This window comes from Neofelis nebulosa, chromosome 13 (genome assembly GCF_028018385.1).
Source record: "Neofelis nebulosa isolate mNeoNeb1 chromosome 13, mNeoNeb1.pri, whole genome shotgun sequence".
Taxonomy (NCBI): domain Eukaryota; kingdom Metazoa; phylum Chordata; class Mammalia; order Carnivora; family Felidae; genus Neofelis; species Neofelis nebulosa.
The window spans coordinates 54,077,223-54,102,530 of record NC_080794.1 but is presented as its reverse complement, the minus strand read 5'-3'; the positions used below and the strand labels follow the sequence as shown (position 1 = coordinate 54,102,530).

Here is a 25,308-nt window from a genome sequence, read left to right as displayed (position 1 = left end):
GAATCATGCAATATATGTTCTTTTGTGTCTCATCTGACTTCTTTTACTGAGTGTTACGTCTGTAACATCATCCGCGGGTAGCACTAGTTTGTTTTTTTCCCACTGTATGACTCTACCACAGTTCATCCATTCTGCTCTAGATGGATATTTGGGCTGTTTTTAATTCTGGCTTTTGTATATGTCTTTTGGTGTACATATGCACTTGATTCTGAGGCATATAAACCTAGAAGTGGAATTGATGGGTCTTAGAACATATGTCTGTTTGGCTTTGACAGATTTTGCCAGTGGTTTGACAAAATAGTTGTACTACTCTACCTTCCCACCAGCCATCCCCCAGTCCTGTTGCACTGTATCCTTGACCCTTGACAGCGTTTGATATTGTTTGTGAGGTTTCTTTTGTTTTCATTTTCTTTTTTTTCTTTTCAGTATTTGGTGAGTGAATGTAGTGGTATCTCATTGTGATTTTAATTTGCACTTCTCTGAAGGCTGATGATGTTGAGCATCTTTCCATATTAACTGACCATTCTGATATCTTTTTGTTGAAGTGTGTTTCAGTCTTGTCCATTAAAAATTTTGGTAGCTTGTCTTTGCTGTGTTAACTTGTAGGAATTCCTTGTATGTTCTTTATAGGAGTCCTTTGTCGGATACATGTACTGCAAATATCTTCTTTGAGACTTTGTCTGAATTTAATCAAGTCCAGTTTGTCGATCTTTTCTTTAATTGTTAGTGCTCTTTGTGTCCTGCTTAAAAAATCTTTGCCTGTCCAAAAGTCATAAGGGAATCCACCTGTGCTTTCTTCTAACAGCTCGAATTGTTTTACTTTCACATTGAAGTGTATGATCCATTTTGAATTATTATATATAAATGCATACACATGTATCTTTCCCTGTCTCTTTTTTTGTCACGAGCTATGGCTATCCCGTTCCTGTAGTACCTTTTATGAAAAAGACTTCCTTTCCCACGAGAATTTTGTTGAAAATCAGGTGACCATGTATGTGTGTGTCTCTTTTTGGATTCTTATTTCTCTTCAGTTGTCTCTTTATCTAGCCTCATGCCAATACTACCCTGCCCTTATTATTGTAGCTTTATAAAAAGTATTCATATCTGTGGGAATATGTTTTTTACTTTCATTCTTCAAGATTTGTCTTGGCTACTTTAAGTCCTTTGTATTTCCATATAAACTTTATAATAATCTTTGTCAACTCCCCCCCCCCCCCCCCCCCCCCCGCCAATCTGTTGGAATTTGGTATGACATTGAATCTATAGATTGATTTGGCAGACTGGTCATATTAATAAAGACTTGAATTTTCTTTCTTTTTTTTTTTTTTTTTAAAGTTTATTTATTTTTGACAGAGAGAGAGGCAGAGAATGAACAAGGGAGAGGCAGAGAGAGATGGAGACACAGACTCGGAAGCAGGCTCCAGGCTCTGAGTTGTCAGCACAGAGCCTGACGCAGGGCTCGAACTCACAAACTGCGAGATCATGACCTGAGCTGAAGTCAGATGCTCAACCAACTGAGCCACCCAGGCGCCCCAAGACTTGAATTTTCAATTCATGAACATGACATTTTTCTTCATTTAGGCTCTCTTTTTCTCAGCACTGTTTGATAAATTCTATATATACGTCTTGTACTTTTTTTTATTAGAGTTATCCTTAGTTGAAAATTTTTCTCCTTATTTGGGTGTTGCTGATATATAGAAATATAGTGAATTTTTGTATATTGAACTTTTTTTAGTGACCTTACTGTGATGTCTCTCCCAATAGGATGGAGGTGAAAGAATTCACCAGAGGCAGAACAAAGGAGATAGAAGTTTATCAAATACACCCCAAGGGAGTAGAGGGCAGGACAGCAAAGCAGAGGTTGTCTGCAATAAGGCAGTGGTGGGTGCTGTATTTAAAGGGGAAAAGTGAGAAGGTAGGGGACAAATGGAATTTTTCCCTTTCTTGGTAACTCTGCGTGGTTGTAACTAGCCCACTGATTAGTTAAGGCCTATGGATATTTTGAGGCGTGTCATCTAATGAGACTGTTTGTATTCAGCCAGGGGATTGGGGTCCCCCTGAGCCCTTTCTATATTCATTGTTCAAGGCTGTTGCCTAAATGTGGCCTCTACACTTACCATTTATTAACTCATATTTCATCTGTAAATTATTTTGGATTTTCTACCTACACAACTATGTTGTATGGACATTTTTTACTTTTTCTTTTGTCTTTTTTTAAAATTAAAAAAAAAAATTTTAGAGAGAGCTTGCAAGTGGGGGGAGAGGGGCCGAGGGAGAGAGAGAGACAGAAAGACAGAGAGAATCTTAAGCAGGCTCCATGCTCGGCACAGAGCCCAATGTGGGGCTCTCTCCCATGTCCCTGAGATCATGACTAGGGCCAAAATCAAGAGTTGGATGCTCAACTAACTGAGCCACTTGGGTGCCCCCATTTAATAGATTTTCGTTCATTTAAAAATTTATATTTTTTTATTTTGTCTCTTTATTGCTGCGGCTAGGAGCTATAAAGTACTATGGAATAGGACTAGTCCATCCTTGCTTTCTTTCCAGTCTCAAGGGAAAATTTTTAATATTTTATCACTTTGATGTGTGCTGTATGTTTTTTTGGTAGATATTCTTTGGGAAGTTTCCTTCTGCTCCTAGTTTGCTGAGCGTTTTTATCATCCAATGGGTGTTGATTACCGAGATGATTATATACGGTTTTCTCCTGTGTTCTTTTAATGATTGATATTAGCATGTTGGTTGAGGTAAATCTATTAGTGCTTGATTTTCAGATGTTAAACCAGGAAAAAAATCCCCCCTGGCCTTTTTATTCTATCACCTTTAAATATGTTTCATGATAAGTTGTCTACAGTTTTTGTCTTTGTCTTTGTTCATGAGAGAGACTGTTATTTTCCTTTCTTATAATGTCTTTGTCAGGTTTTATGTCAATTTTATACTGGCCTCAAAAAACTTGTTACTGATTTCCTCATTACCTCATCTCTGGAAGTGTTTGCGTAAGATTGGTATTATTTATTTTTTATTTATAAAATTAAGTGAATTTATCTAGGGTCTGGATTTTCTTTATGGAAATTTGAAAAAATGTTTATTTTTAAGAGAGAGAGACAGAGTGCGAGCGGGAGAAGGGCAGAGAGAGAGAGAGGGAGTCACAGAATCCGAAGCAGGCTCCAGGCTCAGAGCTGTCAGCACAGAGTTTGATGGGGCTGGAACTCATGAACCGTGAGATCATGAGCTGACCTGAGGTCAGACACTTAACTGACTGAGCCACCCAGGCTCCCTTCTTTCTGGAAAATTTTAAAGTATAGATTTAACTTCTTTATATTAAGGAAATCTTGCTTTAGAACATGATAAAAGTTGTGGTTGTTTCTTCCCAGTTTGTCACTTGTCATCCCCAAGTGGGAGTAGGTACTTTTTGTTCCAGCAAAAAGCATGGCTCACACACACGAGTTCAGTTAACCAGAGTCCCACAAAGGGTTACTCACAGTTTGCTTTGCTTTCCAGCTCTTTCTCCCTGGACTGATCTTCTGGGAGGGAGCCAACAATGGTTGTTAATTTAGCATCCTGCTATGAACTAAAAACCTTAAAACCCTATCTTCTCCCTTCGTTTTTTTTTTAGTCAAACTCAGCAGTGCCCTCCATTGCTGAATCCAGTGGTAAAAGGCTTCTTCTTACGTGCTCTTTTAGTCACTTTTGACACCACTGGCTACTTTTTCCTTCTGATTCACTTGATTCACTTGGCTTTCACACTCTGTTAATATTCCTTCTCTCTCATTTGCTCGTTCCTCCTTTTCTTCCTACCTCTGAATGTTGGTGTGCCCTAGAGCTCAGTCCTTGGTCCTGGTCCTTCCTCTGTCTGAGCACCCCCTCTCCTTGACGGTCTCGTCTGTTCTCATCTGCTGATAATCTCTGGCCTGCAGATCTCTTCCTGCACTTGAGATGCATGTATCTAACTGCTCTCTGTCTCCACTTGAATGTTTTATAGACTCAAGGTCATTGTAACTAAAATTGACTTCCTGGGCTTCCCCTCCCAAACCAGCCCCCTCTGGTGCCTTCTCCTTGTTTAATAGCAGACTCTTTGGAATCATCCTTGACCTTTAAAAAATTTTTTTTTTCATTTTTCTTGTGCTCCATATCTTCTTTGTCAGCACAACCACTGGGCCCTGTATCTAACATGTATCGAAAGTGTGACCTCTTCTGATCTTCTCTGCTGCAGCTACCCTCACCAGGCCAGAATAATTGATCTGCTGTTGTCTAGATTATAGAAATAGTTACAGAGCAGGTCTTGCTGCTTCTCAATCCTGGCCCCTCCGCACAGCATCCACAGTGCTCTTTGTAGAATATGAGTCAGGTTCTTTTGGGTCGCTCCTCTGTTCGGCATCTACATTTTTTCTGAGTAAAAGCCCAAGTTCTTATAGTGGCTTATGTGGCTCATTTTCGATCCATTTTGATCTCACTTCCTTAGCCCCTTGATCACTGTGCTCTAGCCCTGCTTGCTTGCTTGCTGTTCTGGAACATACCATGCGCAATGCCACCTTCATCCTTGTACCAAATGTACCTTCCAAATGTGCTTCACCCAGGGAGCCTGGTGGTGCACTCCCATTCCTCCTCAGGGCTTGGCTCAAAGGTCACTGCTCAGTGCGGTCTAGGCAAACGCCCAGCTTAGAATTGCTACACTAACCCCCAGTGTTCGCATCGCCTAATTTTGGTCTACTTTGTTTTTTTTTTTTTTTAATTAAAAAAACACTTTTTTTTTTTTTTTTTAACATTTATTTATTATTGGGAGACAGAGAGACACAGACTGTGAGCAGGGGAGGGGTATAGAGAGGGGAAGACACAGAATCTGAGGTAGGCTTCGGGCTCTGAGCTGTCAGCACAGAGCTCTACGTGGGTCTCGAACTCACAAACTGTGAGATCATGACCTGAGGGGAAGTCAGTCGTTTAACCAACTGAGCCACCCAGGTGCCCTGGTCTACTTTGTATTTTTAACATAGCACTTTTCATCTAACCTACTCTACGGTTTCTTTATTATTATATAGTTTACCCTCTGTTTTCCCCTTTCTGAATCAATGTAACCCCCCCCCCAACCCCTGAAGGCTAGAGGAGGTGAATTTTGTTTTTCACTGTTGTATCCCAAGTACCTAGGACAGCGGCACATAGTGTTGAAAATCATTAAATGGGGTGAGCAACCTGTGTGGCTCAGTTGGTTAAGTGTCCAATGTTTGTTTTCAGCTCAGGTCATGATCTCACAGTTTGTGAGTTCAAGCCCCATGCAGAGCTTTGCACTGACAGCATGGAGCCTGCTTGGGATTCTCTGTCTCCACCCCTCCCCGCCCCACACTCTTCCTTGCTTGTGCTCCTGTGCTCTCTCTCAAAATAAATACATGAACATTAAACAAAATAAGAAGTGCCCACTTTGTTCTTTTCTAGGAAATTAGTAATTTGGATGTTGGTTACTTTTCTTTGACCTAGTTTTTAATTTGGAGACCATCTCATGAGTTAATGACTTTTTGGTAGAGATTATATTTTTCATTTTGGTTTTATATGTCATAATCAGACAAAGTAGGTTATAAAACCTCTTTTATAGAATTTATAGAATTTAATAATATTTTCTCTGAAACCACAGTATAACAGAACAATTATAAGCGGATCTTTATCGTCAGATGACCCGATTCCAGTTAAGGATGACCTTAGAAAGTCGATAACTTTTTTCTGTCTCAGTGTTCCTATCTGTTAATTGGGGGGAAATAATACCTATGTTATAGGTTTGCCCTGAATATGAAATAATATATATTTAAAATATTCTGTGAAAGGTACTCTTCCAAGTAAGTGCCTGTTGAATTTTAGCTGTCATTTATTACCTACACAAGGGTTAAATAAACTCCACTTGATACTTGTCCTTTTTTTTTTTTTTAATTTTTTTTAATGTTTATTTAATTTTGAGACAGAGAGAGACACAGCATGAGCAGGGAAGGGGCAGAGAGAGAGGGAGACACAGAATGTGAAGCAGGCTCCAGGCTCTGAGCTGTCAACACAGAGCCCAGCGTGGGGCTCGAACTCACAAACTGTGAGATCGTGACCTGAGCTGAAGTCGGACGCTTAACCGACTGAGCCACCCAGGCGCCCTGATACTTGTCCTTTCTTACTGATAGAGATATATTGTCTCTCACTGTAATTGTGGTTTGTTTGTTTTCTTTAACCAAATTATTCTGTAATTATGGCAATTTTTAAAAACCTGTTTGGATGCATGTAGATTTAACTTAAATGTTGATTAATTTTTGTCATTTATCATCATTACATGATGTCTGTCTTTGCCCTCCTGAAAGTAAAGGCTGTAAATTGTAGTTAATCTGATATAAATAAAGCCATGCTTGCCTCCCTTTTATTTGCATTTTTTTGTAACATTTTGTTCATTCCTTCATTTTTCACCATTCCTTATCACTTTCAGATTTATTTTTTTATAAACAACAAATGTCAGCATTTTGGTTTTTTTTTTTTTTTTTTTTTTTTAATTTTTTTTTTTTTTTCAACGTTTTTTTATTTATTTTTGGACAGAGAGAGACAGAGCATGAACGGGGGAGGGGCAGAGAGAGAGGGAGACACAGAATCGGAAACAGGCTCCAGGCTCCGAGCCATCAGCCCAGAGCCTGACGCGGGGCTCGAACTCACGGACCGCGAGGTCGTGACCTGGCTGAAGTCGGACGCTTAACCGACTGCGCCACCCAGGCGCCCCTACATTTTGGTTTTTTTGATCACCATGTCAATCCGTCTTGGATAAGAAATGTATCCATTCACATTTTCTGCAATAATCCATATATTTGGTTTTATATATCCATCTTAGTTTGCTAAATATTATATTTAAGCATAAACAAATATATACCACAATTTTATGCTACTAATTTAATTGTACATTTTCAGAAACTTTACTTTTTCTGGCTTGTTCAAACTTCTTAGTGTTTAATTTTTCTTCTTTGTTAATCTGGTAGACTTCTGATTCTTAATTCTCACAATTACCAATTTACTGCTGAATATTATAACTGAGCGCATATCTACTGACACATCAGGATTAAGCTTCATGGCTCTTCTGCTGCTCCGTGGTGTAGCAACTGCTACCCTTCCTCCTCCAGCCCCTCTTAGACGATCTTAGAAAGCTTTGGTCTCCTGCACCCCATACCCAGACTCCTTCATTTTGCTAACTTATCAGTGTATTATTGGTCCTTCCTTACGGAGAGTCTCTTCTGTTTCAACAGGTCTTTAACATTACGTGGTACATTTCACATCACATTAATATTATCCATCTAGTTGTAGCTGTGTATCACCAACAAGATCTGTTGTTTCCCACTCCTTCCCCTCCTCTTCACCTTCCCCTTGCTTGAGACTTGTTTGGCATCTTATTTGTACCTCCTCAGCATTTTCTCTGCAGAGATCCCGTAGGTGATTTATTCTTTGAGGCCCTGCCCGTTTGAACATATCCGATTTGGGGCCTGTCATATGAAAAGCAATTTATTTGTGTATAGCATTTCTGCATTGAAATTCTTTCTCATAATCTAATTGTGTTTTTGCTTTCACCACTGCAGAGGAGAAATCTAAAGTTAGGATATATCTCTTTACTTTGTGAGTCAGTGTTCTTTCATCTGGAAGCTTATAAGAGTTTATCTTTGTCATTCAGTGTTATATAAATGTATGCCTCGGTGCATCTTTTTTTTTTTTTTTTTTTTTTTTTTTTTAATTTTTTTTTTTTTTCAACGTTTTTTATTTTTATTTTTTTGGGACAGAGAGAGACACAGAGCATGAACGGGGGAGGGGCAGAGAGAGAGGGAGACACAGAATCGGAAACAGGCTCCAGGCTCCGAGCCATCAGCCCAGAGCCTGACGCGGGGCTCGAACTCCCGGACCGCGAGATCGTGACCTGGCTGAAGTCGGACGCTTAACCGACTGCGCCACCCAGGCGCCCCTCGGTGCATCTTTTTTATTCTAGGTTGGTGGGCCTTCCATCCATCCTTCCTTCCTTCCTTCCTTCCTTCCTTCCTTCCTTCCTTCCTTCCTTCCTCCCTCCCTCCCTCCCTCCCTCCCTCCCTTCCTTTCTTCCTTCCTTCCTTCCTTCCTTCGGATGTGTGTGCCCCGTGGGAACATGAGCAGGGGGAGGGGCAGAGGGAAAGAGAGAGAGAATCTTAAGCAGGCTCCACAGATGGCTCAATCTCAGGACCCTGGGATCAGGACCTGAGCCAAAATCAAGAGTCAGATGCTTAACCATTTAACCAACTGAGCCACCCAGGTGTGCCTGGCTGTATCTGCTTTCAAAGCTTTAGATATTTCACTCCAGTCTTCTTGCTTGCATGGATTCTGAGAAGTCTATTGTAATTCTTATCATTGTTCCTTTGTAGGTAAGGTGCACCCCCCTCCCCCCAGCCTTCCCCCACCTCCCACTTCTGTGCTTCTTTCAGGATTTTCCCCTTTGTCTTTGATTTTCTGCAGTTTAAATATGATGTGACTAGATGTGGTTTTCTTGGTATTTTTCCCGCTTGGTATTGTCTGAACTTCCTGAATCTGTCATTAATTTTGGAATTTTTTGGTCATTGTTACTTCAGATACTGCCTCTGTTCTGCTTCTGGCACTCTACTTATGCATATATTATACCTTTTGATGTTGACCCACAGTTCTTGGATGTGCTATTTTTTTCATCCTCTTTCTGTTCACATTTCAGTTTGTGTAGTTTTTATTGACCTATTTTTAAGTTCACTGGTTTTTTCCTTGTGATGTGCCCATCAAAGGCATTCCTCAATTCTATTACTGTGGCTTTGAATTCTAGCATTTCCTTTTTTTTCTTGGAATTTCTATTTCTCTGCTTATATTACTCGTTTGTTCTTGAATATTGTCTAATTTTTTCATTCAACTCTCTAACATATTAATCATAGTTATTTTAAACTCCCTGTGTCGTACTTCCAACATCTGTGTTGTATCTGAGTCTGGTTCTGATGACTACTTTGTCTCTTCTGTGTGCTTTTTTTCTTGCTTTTTGATATGCTTTGCAATTTTTTTTGAACGCTGGACATGTATCCTGTAACAGAACTGAGATAAATGGGTTTATAATGTGAGGATTTATGTTAACTTGGCTAGGAGATGGGCAATGTTTAATGTTTTTTAAACAGCTGTAGGTACCAGAGTCTTCAAATGTCTTTACTGTCCTTTTTTTTTTTTTTTTTTAATTTTTATTTATTTATTTTGAGAAAGAGCTTGCCCTGGAGCACACGTGCATACGAACATACATGGGCAGGGAAGGCCAGAGACAGAGGGAGAGAGAGTATCCCAAGCTGACAGCGAGGAGCCATCATGGGGCTTGATCTCATAAGATCATAGCCTGAGTCAAAATCAAGAGTCCGATGCTTAACCCACTAAGCCACCCAGGCACCCCTAAGTGCCCTTGTTTTTGATTCCCCTCTTGACTTTGGCCTTCTCAGTTTGGTCTTGAAACTATAGCTTTTTCATCTGTTATCTGTTGTTACTGCCCTGGAGCCTGTTGATATGGTGGGAAGTTGTAGAGAGGGAAGCATTTTGTAATCTTACGATTAACTTTCAGTCTTGTATTGGGCCAGGGTCCTGGTATTCTCCTAAGCTGGAACACTGTAACTATTTCATTGTATTTATTTTATGTTTAAGTGTGTTCTGTTTTTTTGAGGTATAATTGACAAATACAATTGTAAGATATTTAAAGTGGAGGGGCACCTGGTTGGAAGAGCGTGAAACTCTTGATCTCAAGGATTGTGAGTTCAAGCCCCATGTTGGGTGTAGAGATTACCGAAAAATAGAAACTTTAACAACAACAAAAAATGTGATTCGATGTACATGTACATTGTGAAAGTATTCCCCCATCTAGTTAATTGTTTGTTACATCTGTTCCCTCACATACTTATTTGGTTTTACTTTCTGGTGAAAACATTTAAGTTCTCCTCTCTTAGCAAATTTCAATTACATGGGATAGTATTACCAGCTATAGTTACCATGTTGTACATTAGATCCTCACTTCATTCATCTTACAGCTGAAAATTTGTAACCTTTTACCAAACTCTCCCTGTTTCCACTACCGGCCAGCCCCTGGCAGTCACTTTTCTACCTTTTGTTCTGGAGTTTGACTTTTTTAAGATTCCACGTATATATGATGCTGGGCTATATTTATTTGTCTTTCTCTGTCTGACTTACTTCATCCAGCATGATAATGATTTCAGAATCTATCCATGTTGTCCCAAATAGGAAGATTTCCTTCTTTCTCATGGCTGAATCATAGTCCTTAGTGTATGTATGTATACCCCACATCTTTGTCCGTTCATCTGTTGATGGACAACTTAGGTTGTTTCTGTATCTTGGCCATTGTGGGTAATGCTGCAGTGGATATGGGAGTATAGGTATCTCTACAATATCCTGTGTTCTTTCCCTTTGGATATGTACCCAGAAGTGGGATTGCTGGATCATATTTTTAATTTTTAAAAAAGTTTTTTTAATGTTTATTTTTGAGAGAGAGACAGAGCACGAGCGATGGAGGGGCAGAGGAAGGGAGACAAAGAATCTGAGGCAGGCTCCAGGCTCCAAGCTGTCTGCACAAAACCTGACGCGGGACTCAAACTCACAAGCCATGAGATCATGACCTGAGCCGAAGTTGGAGGCTTAACTGACCGAGTCACCCAGGCGCTCCCATATTTTTAATTTTTTGAGCATCTTCCATGCTGTTTTCCATAGAGGCTGCACCAATTGATATTTCTACCAATAGTACACAAGGATTCCCTTTCCTCCGCAGCCTCACCAGCACTCAGGTATCTTAGACCTTTGTGTTGTCTAAGCTGCCTTTGTTTTCAGTGGCTCCTGGTAGTTAAGGGTGTGCCAAGAACTGTCAGTGTACCAAAGGCAAGGATCTCAGTTGGCACCTAGATGCAGGCTTATTGGAAGCTGAACCATCGGGCAGCAGCTGGGAAAATATGTAGTTAGGCCCTTTCCAGGGAGAAATTGGAGATGGGCTTTTTTTTAATGCTCCCTCTGTGCCAGGCTTGGGTATATACTCATGGGGATGGGATTGTCCTACGCCTGTTTAGAGCTGTTTGTTTGCTATAGTCCTGTGAGTCTCATGAATGTAAGTCCCGGTGACTGTCAGAGCCAGGTGATCTGGGGGCTTGTCACTTGGGCAGTAACCATGAAAGCTGGGGTGCCAGATAATATCCAGGGTCCTGCCAGGCAGATACTGGCTCTTTGTGGTGGGTTTTAGGGAGAAGGTGGAAGTGGTGTCATGGTTTCTCTGGCTTTCTGGGAGGATCCAGTTAACTGCCTGCTAAAGTAGATGCCTGGCCTTCAAGTAGCAAAAGTATGCAAATGGGCCTCTTTTGGAAAAAGACTGGGAGATCTTGTTCTTTCTGCATGGAGACGTGGGATGATAGCTTTAGCGTCTCAGGAGTCTGTTAAGAACTGTTCTTTGTTTGCTTTATAGTCTTGTGGTTCTTTTTTAAAATCTTTTTTTTAAACATTTTTATTTATTCTTGAGAGAGAGAGAGAGAGCATGAGCGGAGGAGGGACACAGAGAGAGGGACAGAGGATCCGAAGCAGGCCTTGCACTGCCAGCAGCAAGCCCATGTGGGGCTCAAACACACGAACCGTGAGATCATGACATGAGTCAAAGCTGGACGCTCAACTGACTGAGCCACTCAGGCATCCCTATAGTTTTGTAGCTCTTATGGAAGCAAGCACTGTTGGCTTTCAGAGCTTGGTGTTTTGGGGGCCTGTCCAGGTAGGAATCTTAAGAGTTGAGGCACTAGATGTGGGGTCTAAACCTTTGCTCCTCATGGAAAAGCTTGGAGTTGGGAGTTCACTCTTGATTATATTAGCACCATACCATGAGTGGGGTTTATGGTGAGCTATGTATGAGTGTTTCCTATCCAATTCGATGTGGGTATTTTCTTGTTCACTGCTTATGAAGGAGTCACTCAGCTAGGTTCTGAATTTCTTTCAGGGGAATTGTACGTTGCTGTAGATTCAGCATGTTGATTGGAGCAGGTGACTTCAGGAGCCTTCTATGTCGCCATTTGGACCAGAGTCTGTTACTATTTTAAATGCCCGGGAAAGAAGGCTCAGTCTTCTTAGGACCTCCCATGTGTACTTGGCAGTCACTTTCCTTTGTCATATGCTCTAGGAGATTTGTACGACTGGTCAGTTATGTTCACTGTTTCAAGCCTTCAGTTGAGAGTTTTAGTTTTCATAATTTACCTGTCAATTTTTAACTTTTGATAACTCATTCTTTGATGACTCCATGTAATTGAAATCAATTCTTACTTTAAACAGGGTTTTTTTGTATCTATCTATATATTGAGTGCCATTGGAATTAAAAGCAGATTTTCTTCAATTTTTCATGATTTTTTAAATGTTTATTTATTTTTGAGAGAGAGAGAGAATGAGCAGGGCAGGGGCAGAGAGAGAGGGAGACAGAATCCAAAGCAAGCTCCAGGGTCTGAGCTGTCAGCACCGGGCCCAATGGGGGGCTTGAACCCACAGACTGTGAGATCATGACCTGAGCTGAAGTTGGACGCTTAACTGACTGAGCCACCCAGGCACCCCTTTTGTTGTGATTTTGGTTTTTTCATGTTTAGTTGTTTAGATTATCTTAATTCTTACTGTTGTGCCTTTGGTTTCCATAAAATATCTCTGCTTTTTCATTTTGTGTTTATTTTCCACAAGTGAAGAACTGTGTGTTCAATGTGGGTTGCTAGTTTTATTTTTACCTTCCAGATAATTCTTTTTCATTTTCCATGACCTGTTCTTCCAGGCTTCTGTGTGAAGTTCTCTCAGATCTTGTATTTGCCCTTTGACCTCCTCAGTGTCTTTCCTTTAAGCCATCTGATTCATTGCTGGTTTCAGTTACCACCAAAATGCCAGTGACTCTGCTATCCCCACCTTCTTTTTATTGAAATATGAACATGATGTACTGGTATATTAGAGTTATCCAGAGAAACAGAACCAATAGGATATAGGTAGGTATATGTAAGAGGAGATCTATTATAGGAGTTGACTCATACAATTATAGAGGCAAGAAGTCCTATGATCTGCTATCTATAAGCTGGAGAATCAGGAAAGCCAGTGGTGTATTTCTGTCCAAGTCTGAAGGCCTAAGAGCTGGGAGTGCTGATGTCTGAGGGTGGGAAGAAGATGGATATCCCAGCTCAGTGAAAAAGAGCACCCTTCCTCTACCTTTTTGTTCTGTTCAGGCCTTCAATGGATTGGGTGATACCCACCTGCATTGGTGAGGGTGATCTTTGACTCAGTCTGCCTATTCAAATGACAATCTCTTCTGGAACATTTTTTGTTTTTTTTTTTTTTAGTTAAAAAAATTTTTTTTAAACGTTTTATTTATTTTTGAGACAGAGACAGAGTGCAAAAGGGGGAGGGGCAGAGAGAGAGGGAGTCACAGAATCCAAAGCAGGCTCCAGGCTCCAAGCTGTCAGCACAGAGCCCGATGTGGGGCTCAAACTCACGAACCATGAGATCATGACCTGAGCCAAAGTCAGAAGTCCAACCGATGGAGCCACCCAGGCGCCCCTCTTCTGGAACACTCTTACAGACACACCCACAAATAATGTTTTGCCATATGTGTGGGCATCCTTTAGCTGAGTCAAGTTTTCATAAAATCATCACAACTGAGGAGCTGAGGGAAATAGGCCTTTAGTGTATGGTCTTAACATTTATCTGTCTAGGGGTTAGGTTGCATTTACTCTTTGCTGTAGCTGTGTTGCTGGGTGAACTGGGGAGATCCTGGGTCCTGAGACCCCAACCCAGCCCATCCCAAAGATGTCACCAAATCCTCTTGGTCTCCTCATGAGAAAGAATTCAAGGACAGACACAACACAGCAGACAAGGGGGCACAAATGGAAAAGTTTATTAAAGTGAAAGTACAGTCTTGAGATGTGAGAGCACCTAAGTTCAAGACAGACAGAGCTGTGCGCCCTGGGGTTTGGGTTTCTATCTTTTATTGACAGTTGTCAACAAGGGATGGAATATTCATTACCTGAGGTAGGGATATTTTGGAAACAAGGTTTTGCACTTTTCTTCCTTATTTGATCAGGGGTTCCTGTTGTGAGAAGCCCACTGACCCTATCAAAGGACAGAAACGGAGATTCAGAGCACAGTGAAGCAAGGCTTTAATCAATGTTCTTGCAAGAGCGGGCGTCTGATGGACAGGCACATTGCAGGGCGCGGGGGCGGGGTGTGTGTGTGTGTGTGTGTGTGTGTGTGTGTGCGTGCAGTTACAGCAGGCAATTTATCTCCTAGCATGCACATCCCTCCCCTGATTCCTCGTTGGCTGAGTACTATAGAGGTTACAGCCTTACCCGGAATTTGCCTATGGCCATGTAAGGCAAAAAATACATTCTTTGAGGTGATGCAGAGACTTCAGTTCTCTGGCACATGCTCATTGCAAAGCCTATGAAAATAAGCCCCAGAAATGGGTAGGGAAGAAGAATCAGGAAGTGAAGTGTCTAAGGGTTTGGGACTCCATTTTGGAGGGCGATGATTGGTATATATTTCTAATAGGTTGTAAACCTGTTGTAAAGTAGACAGCACAGCTTTTATTTGGTATTTCTGAAAATGAATCATCTCATTTACTTCTCATACTGTCATGGCACCTGCCATCTTAGGCCTGTCTGGTTTGCTCCAGCTTCTTGTGGCCTTGTGGCCCTGCAGGGACAGGCCTCTGACTTTCATGATGGCTGACCATGACTTCCTCTTCACTGGGCTCCAGGCATCCTGTTAGAACCCAACTAACTGCTTCTAACAGCTAGCTGTAGGTGTCAATTTTTGTAGTAGTTGCTCCTGATATCAATATATACATAACTGAATGTTTATCACCATTGACTGATGTCAGCATTTACCATTTAGTGTTAAATATGGAAACCTTACTTCCATTTAGTTGTTTTTTACCTTCCCTACTTTTAAATATTATTATCTTGAGGATTACTTTGATGCAGGCAGGCTGAGTCCAAGGACCCAGAGGAGGATCTCACATGGACCAGCCAAGACAGTCCTTGACTTTGCACAGGATAGAAATCAAACATGAGCTGAGAAGAGATGAGAACAGAGTTTATTGAAGACATAGAAAGAGAGCAGATAGAGTGTCTGGGAGACATTGAAAGGAGAGTGAATCTCTTCTTTGCTTGGGGTCTGGGATTTTTGCTGAGGACTGTAGTACTTGTCTTCCTCAGGCTTCCAGGAACTGGTTAAAACAGTGTGTAGATGTTCTCCATAGGTCACTTATGCCCTGGGGCCAGGGGTCTCCGTGAGTCAGTGGTCTGGAAAACTACATGAGGACCGTTCCTGGTCACTCCTTAGATGTTATCTATAGTGCTGGAAGACTCCAAAGAAATCATTAACTCCTTGACCTTATAAGGACATACATTGTACAATAAGGCATGTGTAGGGCAAAGGTGCAGGTCCTAGCAAGAATAGAAGCAAGAAAAGCAGCAAAATGTAGTCCTTCATGTGATCTTTTCAATTTCCCTGCCTCAACATGGTATTTAAACTTGTTTCAACCATGAGATATGAATTATAAAGCTTATGAGTAAAGGATAGTTTATTCTTTAGCCATTCTTAAAAAAAATTTTTTTTTAATGTTTATTTTTGAGAGGGAGAGACAGAGTGTGAAAGTGGGAGGGGAAGAGAGAGGAGACATGGAGTCCGGAGCAGGCTCCAGGCTCTGAGTTGTCAGCACGGAGCCCAATGTGGGGCTTGAACTCACAAACCGTGAAATCATGACTTGAGCCGAAGTCGGACACTTAACCGACTGAGCCATCCAGGTGCCCCTTCTTTAGTCATTCTTTAATGGTAGGTCTCCTTACAACAAATTCTATCAGTTTTCTTTCATGTGAGAATTTCTTTATTTCTTTTTTGTTCCTGAAGGAGGGTTTCAAAGCAGATAAAGAATTTACGATGTATTTTCCTATGAACTTTTGAATCATGTGACAATTCCTTCTGGCCTCCATGATCTCAGATAAGAAATCCACCATCATTCAAATTGGTGTTCTGTGGGTGAAGTACTGTTTCTGGCTGCTTTCAGGGTTCTTTCTTTAGCTTTCAGAAGTTTAATTGTGATGTGTCCAAGCATAGATTTTTGGGGGGGTTGATTAGCATCTTCCATTTAGATTTGTCTTTGTCAGTTTGGGGAAGTTTTTAGCCATTATTTTTTTAAACACACAGCTGAGGGCCCTAAGGCTTTGTTCTTTTTTTTTTTTTTTTTTTCCCCCCCTTTCAGCCTATTTTCTCTCTGGTTCAGATGGGCAAATTCTGTTGCTCTGTCCTCAAGTGACTGATTCTTGTCATTTACAATTGTTATGGGTTGAATAAAGTTACCCTAAGAGATATGATAAAGTCCTAACCTCTGGTGCCTATTTGTGGTCTTGTTTAATTATTCAATTTTGCCCTTAACAAATTTTAAGTCTTCTCATAGAGTTTCAAACTTGGTACTTATCTTGAGACATTTTATATATTTAAAGACATGCTTTTAACTCCAGCCCTTCATGAATGTTAAATCTCTGTCCTCAACAACTACTTTCTGCAGGGGCTCAAGCCTTATTTTCAACCTTTATCTGTGCCAGAATTGGTAAGTGGTCCTGGATTAAAAGTGGGTTTAGATCCCAAAGAACAATTCACTACCTTCTCTAGGGTTTTCATATCTTGCCTGTTTTGTTTTTAGGTAACCTCACCCAGAAAGTCTTTATTTTCTAAGCACTGCAAGACTGAGAAAAACTTCATTCTGCCTTTTGGCCTCATCTCATTAGCCTCTTAGTAGAGGCTCTTGAATTTGTGATTCCAGCGATAATATACCACTGCTTAAAGTACTGTTGCTTTGTACCTCCTCCTGATTCTTTCTGTTCTGAAGTTTTGTTTTCCCTTATCCTTGTTGCTTCCACAACTGTTGGATACCTTTAAATATATTTTTGTTGTTTATATGGGCGAAGGAGTATTGGCCTACAGCTATGTAATACATCCTACCATGAAGAGGTGTGTGTGTGTGTGTGTGTTTAGTTTTAAATAAATATATAGCTGGTCAGGCTTATATTGTTTTGGTCAGGCTTGTTTTTTGTTTATTTTTTTGTGGTGTTTTTTTGAACTTCCCTAGAAAATGCTGGCTTGGAATCCAGGTCAATGCAGACTCCCCCAAGGTTGCAGAGTTATCTTGCTGACCCCACTCCAAGCAGCCTGTCTCTTGCTGAAAAAGGTGACTTTCCCATATGATTTTCCTTTTATGGAGAAAGTGAGTGGATAGCCCAAAGGGCAGATAATCCAGAGGGACCTCCTGCCTCATATCCATGAGATTTGAGGGAGTCCTGAATTTTCTGATCTCTGAGCCTGTTACCCAAAATTCTCTTTCCTCCGAAAGCTGCCCCTAAATCTAGGCATACAACCTTTCACACTAAGGTAAAACAATCTGTTGCTGCTGCAAACTAATACTGTATATAAAATATTATTAGTTTTTAATTTTACAGAGAATTAACAATATAATCTTTGTTAAGAAAATAACTTTTTAAAATTATTTTTTTTAAGCCAGAAGATTTTACATACATTCTGGCTTCTCTTTATTTATTTTTTATTTTTATTATTTTTATTTATTATTTATTTTTTTTTTTTAGCTAGAAGATGTATTTTTTTAACTTGTTTTATTTTTTATTTTTTTTTAATTTACATCCAAATTAGTTAGCATATAGTGCAATAATGATTTCAGGAGTAGATTCCTTAGGGCCCCTTAGCCATTTAGCCCATCCCCCTTCCCACAATCCCTCCAGCAACCCTCTGTTTGTTTTCCATATTTAAGAGTCTCTTCTGTTTTGTCCCCCTCCCTGTTTTTATATATTTTTTTGTTTCCCTTCCTTATGTTCATCTGTTTTGTCTCTTAAAGTCCTCATATGAGTGAAGTCATATGATATTTGTCTTTCTCTGACTGACTAATTTCACTTAGCATAGTACCCTCCAGTTCCATCCACATAGTTGCAAATGGCAAGAATTCATTCTTTTTGATTGCCGGGTAATACTCCATTATATAGATATATACCACATCTTTATCCATTCATCCATCGACGGACATTTGGGCTCTTTCCATGCTTTCGCTATTGTGGATAGTGCTGCTATAAACATGGGGGTGCATGTGTCCCTTCGAAACAGCACACCTGTATCCTGTGGATAAATGCCTAGTAGTGCAATTGCTGGGCCGAAGGGTAGTTTTATTTTTAGTTTTTTGAGGAACCTCCATAGTGTTTTCCAGAGTGGCTGCAACAGCTTGCATTCCCAATTATTATTTTTATTTTTTAAAGTTTATTTTTTTATTTTGAGAGAGATGGGGGAGGGGCAGAGAGAAAGGGAGAGCAAGAGAATCCCAAGTAGGCTCCACACTGTCAGTGCAGACAATGTGGGGCTCGAACTCATGAACAATGAGATCATGACCTGAGCCGAAGTCAACTGCTTAACTGACTAAACTACCCAGGCAGCTCTCTCTCTATTAAAATTTATTTTACTTTATTATTTTTTTTAGAGAGAGCGCACAAGCAGGGAGAGAGGGGAAGAGGGAGAGAATCTTCAGCAGGCTTCACTTGGAGCCCGATGTGGGGCTGGATCCCATGACCCTGGCATCATGAGCAGAGATGAAATCTAAGAGTCAGACGTTCAACCGACGACTGAGCCACCAGGTGCCTCAAGAAAATAACTATTTAGATCAAGGGTCAGCAACCTTTTTCTCTGAAAACCCATACAGTAAATATTTTAGGTTTCTGGGCCACATAATATTTCTAGAACATATTTTTTAATGGCCCTTTAGAAAGATAAAAACATTCTTAGCTCACAGGCCAGGTAAAAACAGGCTGGATTTGGCCCACAAGCCCTTGTGTGAGAACCCCTGATTTATACGTCAGAGCAATGTTTGCTTTCAGCACCACTACTGATATTAGTCACTGACATAGCGGTCATTTTTGTTATTATTTTAGTGTTTATCCTTTCTGACTTTTTTAAAAATAATTTTTTAATGTTTGATTTATTTTTGAGAGAGAGGGTGAGAGTAGGGGAGGGGCAGAGAGAAGGGCAGACGGAGGATCCAAAGCAGGCTCTGTGCCGACAGCAAATGAGCTTGATGTGGGGCTGGAACTCAAGAACTGTGAAATCATGACCTGAGCCGAAGTCAGATGCTCGACAGACTGAGCCACCCAGGTGCCCCTCCTTTCTGACTTTTTTATTGTGCATATCTGTCTGTCTCTGTGTGTGTGAGTCTTGCATAAGAGAGTACTATAGCATTTGGGGGAAAATTTCAATTGTGCAAATATGAAAAAATATTTTTACATATTATAAGTAGTACTGTATAATACTAATAAATTTTTACATAATGCACTAAATTCAAAACAATGCAATTCCTTCTCATATTTTCAAAGTTGTCAGGAATTGTACACATTCAGAAACTGCTGGGCCCAGTGAACTGGGAGCTGTGTTTATGGTAGTGTTCTTCCGTGTTGCCCTCACAACCAGCACTTGGTGTTGTCACTATCTTCTTTCTCTGCTTTAATTATTATTGTTATTATAATTAATTTGTAAAGAATGTTTGTTTATTTATTTTGAGAGAGAGAGAGAGAGAGAGCAAGCACCAGTGCAAGCAGGGGAGGGGCAGAGAGAGAGAGGGAGCGAGAGAATCCCAACCAGGCTCTGCACTGTCAGCAGAGAGCCCAATGTGGGGCTCCATCCCACAAACTGTGAGATCATGACCTGAGCTGAAATCAAGAGTTGGATGCTTAACTGACTGGGCCACCCAGGCGCCCCATTATTATTATTATTTTAAGTAAACTCTGCACCCAATGTGAGGCTCGAACTTACAACCCCAAGATCAAGACTCATGTGTTCTACTGACTGAGCCAGCCAGGTACCCCTGGTTTAATGTTTTTTTTAACTTACTGGTTATACTTCATTCCTCTTGGAAACTTTATGTGCTCATTTCTTAGAACAAATTTATTGAGATATAATTAGTATAAAATGTACCACCTTGAAGTGTGCAAATTAGTGATTTTTAGTATATTCACAGAGTTATGCAATCATTACCACTATAGGCATACCTCAGAGATATTGCAGGTTCAGTTCCAGAACACCATAATAAAGTAAATATCATAATAAAGCAATAAATGCCTGTATATACCTAATTTGTGTTAACCTTGCGTTGGGCACGTAGTGTTATATATTTCCTTTAGCTGGTATCTCACAATTTTTGATATGTTTTATTTTCACTTTAATTTGGTTTGATGTATTTTTAAAAATTTCCACTGAGACTCCCCTTGACCCATAGATTTTTCTACAAGTGTATTGTTGAGTTTACAAGGGTTAGGAAAATTTCTTGTTGTCTTTCTCTTATTGATTTATAGTTTGGTTATTGTGGTTGGAGAACGAACTATGTATGTTTTCAGTTCTTTCGTATTTGTTGAAGTTTGTATTATGGTACACATTCCCTGGGTACTTGAAAAGAATGTGTATTTGCTGTTGTTGGGTGAAGTGTTCTATAAATGTCGGTTAGATTTTGTTGATGTTGCTACTGAGTTCTTTTATATTCTTCCTAATTTTCTGTGTAGCTATTGTATCAATTATTGAGAGAGGTATGTTGATGTCACTAGCTATAAGTGTGGATTTGTGTATCCTTTCAGTTGGTTTTTTGCTTCACGTATTATATGGCTCTTCTGTCTGGTACATATGCATTTAGGACTGCTGTGCCTTCTTGGAGTAACCCTTTTCTCATTATATAATGTCCTTCTGTTTGTTGGTGATTTTCAATGTTCTGAAGTCTACCTTATTTGATATTTATATAGCCACTCTTGCTTTTTTTTTTACATTAAGTTTTTAAAAATTAATGTTGGCTTGATATATATTTTTCTATTCTGTTACTTTCATCCTACTTATAGGATTGTATTTGAATTAAATTTCTTCTAGACAGTACATAGTTGGGTTAGATTTTAAAAATCCAACTTGCTGGGGCGCCGGGGTGGCCCAGCTGGTTAAGCCTCTGACTCATGGTTTCAGCTCAGGTCATGATCTTATGGATTTGTGAGTTTGACTCCCACATTGGGCTCTGCGCTGACAGCATGGAGACTGCTTGTGATTTTCTCTCTCCCTCTCTCTCTGCCCTTCCTCCACTTGCTGTCTCTGTCTCTCCCAGAATAAATAAATGAATAAATCTTAAAAAAATTTTTTTTTGCCAACCTCTGGGTTTTCATTGGCATTTTTAGACCACTTAGATTTAGTGTAATTATTGATATATTAGGATTTAAGTTTGCCATTTTGGTTTGTGTTTTATATTTGTTGATTTTGTTTCTTGTTTCTTTGTATTGTCTCTGGATTACTTGCACATTTCTTAGAATTCCATTTTGATGTATTTATAGTTTTTTTTTTTTAAGTTTATTTATTGGGGAGCCTGGTTGGCTCAGTCGGTTAGGTGTCTGACTTTGGCTCAGGTCATGATCTCGTGGTCCGTGAGTTCCAGCCCCACATCAGGCTCTGTGCCTACAGCTCAGAGCCTGGAGCCTGCTTTGGATTCTGTGTCCCCTGCCTCCCCTGCCCTCCCCCCCCCCCCACCCCATTAGTGCTCTGTCACTCTGTCTCTCAAAAATAAATGTCAAAATAAATTAAAAACATAAAAGTTTGTTTATTTTGAGAGCAGGGAGGGGCAGAGAGAGAGGGAGAAAGAAAATCCCAAGCAGGGTCTGCACTATCAGTACAGGGCCTGATGCGGGGCTCCAGCTCACAAACCGTGAGATCATGACCTGAACCAAGATTAATAATCGGATGCTTAACCGACCGAGGCACCTAGGCACCCCAATGTATCTAGGATTTTGAGTATATTTTTTGTGTAGCTATTTTAGTGGTTTCTCTGATATATATATGTAACCCATTAACTGTGTTCTCATTTTATTTGAGTGAAGAATAGAAATCTTACCTCCCTTTACATCCCTTTTCCTTCTACTGCTTTAAAAAAAATTTTTTTTTAATGTTTATTTATTTTTGAGAGAGAGAGAGACCAAGCATGAGCAGGAGAGGGGCAGAGAGAGAGGAAACACAGAATCTGAAGCAGGCTCCAGGCTCTGAGCTGTCAGCACAGAGCCTGATGCAGGCCTCGAACTCACGGACTGTGAGATCATGACCTGAACTGAAGTCTGACGCTTAACCGACTGAGCCACCCAGGCGCCCCCATCCTTCTACTGCTTATAAAGATTTTTTTATTTTTAAGTAATCTCTATACCCACTGTGGGGCTTGAACTTACAACCCTGAGATCAAGAGTTGCATGCTCTAAGGACTGAGGTAGCCAGGTGCCTACATTTGCATATTTAGATTTTACATACATTCATAGTTTACACACATACATTCATAATTTACATGCATTCAGATTCTTATCAGACAACATTATAATTTGTGCTTCAACGATAAAATACAACTTAGAAAATTTAAGAGAAGGAAAGTCTAATATTTTGACTCATTTTTGTTTACTGTGTTCCATGGTTTCTTCCTTAGACATTTCCATTCTGTTTAAAGAACTTTATCTAGTCATTTATTAGGGTAGGTTTAAGGGTGACAAATTCTGTTATCTGAGAATTCACCTCAGACTGACTGTATTTCCCCTTCATTACTGTAGGATATTTTGGCTAGATGTAGCATTTGGGGTTGACATTTTTTCTTTTCTTTCAGCACATGAAAAATCTTGTGCCACTTATTTCTGGCCTCTCTAGTTTCTAAAGAGAAATGCACTGTCATTCAGAAGATTTTGTTCCTAGAAGTAAGATGTCATTGCTGACTTGCTGCTTTCAAGATTTAAAAAATCTTTAGTTTTCCTAAGTTTGATCAGGTGTGTCTTAATACGGAATTTCCTTGGCTTTATCTGGTTTGGGCTTACTCCTTTTATTGAATGTTTATGTCTTTTACCAAATTTGGAGAGTTTTTAGCTATTATTTGTTGAAGTACGTGTCCAGTGTTACTCTCTTTATCCTCTCCTGTGACTCTGAGAAGGTGAATGTTAATTTTTTCACACTTAGTCTGTCAGGTTCCTGGGGCTTTTTTTCTTTAGTCTGTTCTCTCTGTTCTTCACATTGAGCAGTGTCTATGGTTTTCTCTTTCAGTTCACTATTCTTTCCTTTGTCCTCTTCATTATTTTTTATTTTGAGCCCATCCACTTTGTTTTTTTTTTTTTTTTTTTTAATTTATTTTTGGGACAGAGAGAGACAGAGCATGAACGGGGGAGGGGCAAAGAGAGAGGGAGACACAGAATCGGAAACAGGCTCCAGGCTCCGAGCCATCAGCCCAGAGCCCGACGCGGGGCTCGAACTCACGGACCGCGAGATCGTGACCTGGCTGAAGTCGGACGCTTAACCGACTGCGCCACCCAGGCGCCCCTCCACTTTGTTTTTAATTTCACTTAGTGTATTTTTCATTACTAAAATTTCCATTTAAGGTTTTTTGTATCTTCTATTTCTTTGCTGCTATTCTTCAGTTTTGAAATGGGGTTCGCGTGCTTTTGTAATTGCTTGTTGAAGCATTTTCATCATGGCAGCTTTAAAGTCTTTGTCAGATAATTCTAACATCCTGTCCTCTTGGCATCTATTGTTTTTTAATTCAGTTTGAGATCTTCCTGCTTTGTTATGAGTGAATTTTGCTTAGAACCTGGATATTTTCATATTATCTTGGAAGATGCTAGATCTTAGTTACATCTGTTTTAACCGGCTTTTTCTAACACTGCTCCAGCAGGAGAATTGGGGGCAGTGTCCCTTTACTGATAGATGGTGGTAGAATTCGAGGTTTCCCACTCATCCTTGTTTGAAACCTGACTTGGGGGCTCTTTGTTACTCTCGAGGGAGATTGGGAGTTCTGGCACCCCAGTTGGTCTCCACTGACACTAAGGTAGGAATAGCCTCATTACTAATGGATGGAGCCAAATGTCCCAGTTCCCTTCTTGGCCTTTCTGAGAATATTCCCTCTCCCCTTTAAAAAAAAATTATGCTTTTAGGGCACCTGGTTGGCTTAGTCAGTTAAGTGTTCAGCTCAGATCATGATTTCTGGGCTCATGGGTTTGAATCCCACATCAGGCTCTGTGTTGACAGCTCAGGGCCTGGAGCCTGCTTCGGATTCTGTGTCTTCTTCTCTCTCTGCCCCTCCCCCCACTCATGTTCTGTTTCTCTCAAAAATAAACATTAAAAAAATTTTAAAAATTATGCTTTTAGGTGCTTTAATTGACCCCATGATTTTGCTATGAGTACCTCCTCAAACTTGCTTCTGTTTTTTACCCCCATTGATCTGCAAGTTCTTCTTTGTTCTTTAGCACAGTAAGCTTTCTTAGTTTTACCTTGTACTTTTCTTGGCCAGACTTGCAATCACTTTTCCAAAGGTCATTATGTACTTTTCACAGATAATTTCTGAGTACTAACTGTGTTCATTGCTACTGGGAGATCATTGTATCTAGGCTCTTTGACACGTCAGAGGTGGGAGGCACATTGTTAAAAAAAATTATGAAAAGAATATAATGATTTACATACAAAATTAAAAAAAATTATTTTAATGTCTATTTATTTTTGAGAGACAGAGAGAGACAGAGCACGAGTCTTGAACTGGTGTACAAGTTCATTCAGTTTGAAGGATCTATTTGTCCAAAATGAATTGAATACTCAGTTCTTTCCTCATGTAACCATGTAATGAATTCTTTTTAAAAAATTTTTTAAAAATAATTTTTAAAATGTTTATTCATTTTTTGAGAGAGACAGAGACAGAGCATGAGTGGGGGAGGAGCAGAGAGAGAGGGAGACCTAGAATCTGAAACAGGCCCCAGGCTCTGAGGTGCCAGCACAAAGCATGACCCAGGGCTCAAACCCAGGAAGGGACCTGAGCTGAAGTCAGATTCATAATTCACTGAGTCACCCACGTGCCTCTGAATTCTTAAATATTCTTTTTCTTTTTGTGCCAATTCCAAATTAAAAAAAAGTTATAATAGAATACTTTTAATATATGTTAAGCAGTACTGGGGTTTTCTTCTTTTTTTTCTTCTTATTTTTCTCTTAGAGTAGGGTTACAATGCCCAGTCAAGTAAGATATACAAAATAAAAAGCAAAAGGAAAAACAGAAAATTGTTGAGATTCTGTTTGGACTATTGTTGAAGATTGAACCTTTCTAGGAAAATCATAGGAATATCTACTCATCCAGGTCTTTTAAATGTGATATACCACAAAATATCTTTTTTAAAAACAGGTTATTAACTCAATTATTTTGCACAATTTTTGATGCTGTTGTGAGTGGAACTT

General features: G+C 40.0%; 1 long non-coding RNA gene across 10 annotated transcripts in view; it reads left to right on the top strand.

Moving 5' to 3' along the window:
• The window catches only part of LOC131493036 (uncharacterized), a 57,038-nt gene that overhangs the window by 3,758 nt on the left and 27,972 nt on the right, over positions 1–25,308 (top strand). For 3 of the 10 annotated variants that reach the window (XR_009252416.1, XR_009252415.1, XR_009252407.1), the window contains one exon: positions 1,336–1,756. The exons of 4 other annotated variants lie outside the window; for them this stretch is intronic. This is a non-coding gene — a long non-coding RNA (uncharacterized LOC131493036). 3 more of the 10 variants (XR_009252414.1, XR_009252410.1, XR_009252412.1) reach the window with 3 other exon arrangements.